Source organism: Propithecus coquereli, unplaced genomic scaffold, assembly GCF_000956105.1.
Source record: "Propithecus coquereli isolate 6110/MARCELLA unplaced genomic scaffold, Pcoq_1.0 Scaffold330, whole genome shotgun sequence".
In the NCBI taxonomy this organism is placed as follows: Eukaryota; Metazoa; Chordata; class Mammalia; order Primates; family Indriidae; genus Propithecus; species Propithecus coquereli.
In genome coordinates, this window is record NW_012148953.1 from 1501590 (window position 1) to 1501859 (window position 270).

A 270-nucleotide genomic window follows, 5' to 3' on the forward strand; every position below is an offset into this window, starting at 1 on the left:
TAGTCCATTCCATCTAAGAAAAATAATTATTAATCAAAACAAAGACAATAGGTTCTTGAAAGCTAAATTGCACTGCTCTGGAATGCAATCAGGTTTATTAAAACACTGATTTTACCCTTCTGAAGTATCAAAACTACCAGCAGAACTCAGAAGTCTATTTAGAAAATATATTATCTTATTGCATATGCAAACTGGGTATCTTCTTTTCCATAATTTTCAGAGGGAAACTTTGTCTAATTAGTAGAGAGAAAATTTGGTTACAAACCTTTC